Genomic DNA, 3,220 nt, shown 5'->3' with positions numbered 1-3,220 from the left:
GAGACCACTGTGGTTATTAGCATTGACAGAGGCTCACGGAAATCTTCTTAGTTTCTACTGTACAGGAAGTGTCCCACTCTGCTGCTAATTCAGGGGGATTCCCACAGCACTGGCAACCTATTCCCTCTCAAAAACATCTTATCTTATTGCCATCTGGCACCTTCAGGCTGGCAATGTTGGCCCCCGATGGTCCACCAGTTTTGTCCACACTGAAGTATACTGACAACAATTGGATGGATTGTCATAAAATTTTAAGACCGACATTCCATAATTACACGAGAGTATGATCTGACCTTTCATGATGCCCTGGACTTTTATTTTAGTGCTACTACAGCATGAGCTTGACCATACAAGTCTTGGAGTAAAGTAATCCTTGACGTTTATTTGGAAAAAGGACCTGTCCATGAAATCTGGTGGCAGATATCCATGGTTCCGGCAAAAGTGATGTATCCTAACGATTTTGGTGATCCCCTCCCACCAGCAGGTTGACATTTGTGGTTCAAAGTGAAATGTCTTAACAACTCCTGAATGGATTGCCATTTTGGTACACTATCACATACCTTTCAAGATTCAGTGTTTTGATGATCCCTTAAACCTAATATAAGGAGTTTTTTAACTGGTTATGAAACAGTTTCAATTTAATACCAAAGCTTTTACATGACCTACATAACCAAACAAGACCCACAGCGAGAATCTCAGCTATTTCTATGTAGTTATTCTTAATGGATGCCACCGGGTGGGATTTCCCTTGACATCAATGAAATGAGGCGGTGGAAAAGCTACCACTCTTGAGGGGGGCTGCCAAAATCTACAAAAAAAGAAAAGTTTATTGTTGCTACTTTAACTTTACATCTAGTCACATCAAAATTTCAATGTGACCAAATACCTGCAAAAACTAATGTCATTCCCATCAGCCTTAGCTGTACTTTGTGTTTGCTGCTAATTAGCAAATGGGGAACCTGGTAAACTTTATATGCTATAATCACCAGCATGTTAGCACTGTCACTGTGAGCATGTTAGGATTTATTATGATCTCTCTGTCCGAGTTCTATACTGCAGTTTGAAACTGTTCTGGCACTAAATTATATGCAAGGAAAAGTTTTTACATGTTATTTTACATGACTGTCATCAAATCAAAATTACGCCTGTTGAGATTATTTGACTGACTGGCATTTCAATGTCCTTGTCTGAGACTGACTGAAAACTCTCTGAGTACCTCAAGTGCAAGTTTGAGTCCATGTTAAATACTGTAATAGACATTGTTATTTTTTAAGTAAAGCCATATGTGGTGACAGAACTGGGTCTGATAGCAGTCATATCTGTGTGATAGAAGTTGTTCTCTGTCCTGGTTCTATCAATCAGCTGCACCAGTGAGGGATTCACAGGACCCAAAACAACCTGGAAACAATACAGAGAGAATAACTGAAACTACATCAAGTCACGGCAGGATGAATCATTCTACAAAGGCAAACATGTTGGATTTAACTTATAAGGCATATTATATTTTTTATAATGTAGCAAGGGATCTATATTCAAGAAACAGATTTTTTTTCCATGATTCTCATTAATATTTGGATACTTTGCTTTGATATACAGTAGAATCCTTGGGGCCAGATCAGGGCCAGAGCTGGAACATGAATAAAAAGGAAGGTCCATTATATTCAGAACCAGACGAGCCTTGAGAATAGGACCACATGGGTTGGTGGGAGGCTTGTAAACAGCTTTACTCCCTGGATGAAAGGCTCACTATGATGTGTGTCCAAGGAGAGAACATGAGAGCACAACATCATAATGTGAGAGTCATACCCCTCAGAGCATAAAAAGTTTGGCGATAACAGAATTAAAAGCAGATTTTCATCTATTTACACACCCCTATCAGCAGAGTCATCCTCCATCTTCAAAATGCATGGAGATTACCATAAAGAAACATAAGTGGTGTGTGTACGTCTGGGCTTTGATATTGTGCACAGGCTGGGCAAAGGCACTGACCTTCGCCGCTACCGCAATTACATCATAGGGCAGCTCCCGCTCTCATGCATATTAATACAGGTTCTGGAGGCATCACCCACACCTTTGATTCCCTGGGATCTGAGCCCGCCATTGCATGACAAGTGTATCTGGACACAACGTGTATGTAATGGTTTTCTGCTTCAGGAGAGATATAGACCACAAGCAAAACCAGATCAAAGGTGCACACACACTTTTCTCTACAGGGGGATGAGAGGGATACTGTGTGTTTGTGCGAGAGAAAGAGAAAATGTGTGTGAAAATGCGTAGCATGTGCTGTCAGCCTGCCTAAAAATGTATCCGACTATGATATAGAACCATGTGACTAATAGGCTGGTGGTTAACACATAAAAGTTAGAGCCAAAGGTTAATCAGAATCCTCTTTTATCTCATTTTGTAGTGCTATTATTATTCTAATGAGGTCACTATCATTTTAACACAATAGGACATTTTATGTTGGAGCAGATACATTTAGACTGAAAGACACATGATGTTGCTAATTGCAGGATTTTCCTGGGTGTATCCCAATGTTTCCTTTGCATCCATTCAGCAGTGGTGGACCAATACAGTGAGAGTGTCTCCAGAATGTAAAATTTAAACAACAGCCAGTGTTTTCCTCACCCTGCAATCTGCAGTATTAGAATGACTGAGAATAAAACTGTGATAAATAAGGAGCCCTAACTGAAAAATCCCCAAGACCAGCACTGAATTACAGAGGAGATCCTGGTTGCATTTTCCATCATGTCATATTCTGACATGGTGTCGGTGCAGAGACTCTGGTTGCCAGTAGAGGGCCTCGTTGTTATAACATACAGTTCAGCGTTGGCCGGTTCCATTTTCTAGCAGCCACACACTGATTTGATTCTTAAGCAGAAACAATGCTGATTAAATGCCTCTGAATTTGTTTAAATAAAGGTGATACAGAATACTCACATTTTTGCAGATTTATCTAATAATTCTATTTAAATTGTCAAATTCATGTATTTCAACATATAATACATATAATATAACAAGATATTTCTGCAATACCCACAAGCCACTGTAAGAATTATTATTCTTTTGCAATGGCTTCATTCCTAATATATTATTTTTGCTAAGTCTTATTTAAAAATATAATTTGATTTTATACAGTGACATAATGGAACAGCAGAGTGCATTATCTGAAGACTAGCTGAATTAGTAAATGACTCTTTACATGTATGAAGTCAAACTG

The sequence above is a fragment of the Morone saxatilis genome, unplaced genomic scaffold (genome assembly GCF_004916995.1).
Source record: "Morone saxatilis isolate NCDOM2014 unplaced genomic scaffold, NCSU_SB_2.0 Contig0, whole genome shotgun sequence".
Taxonomy (NCBI): domain Eukaryota; kingdom Metazoa; phylum Chordata; class Actinopteri; family Moronidae; genus Morone; species Morone saxatilis.
This window is presented reverse-complemented; position numbering follows the sequence as displayed.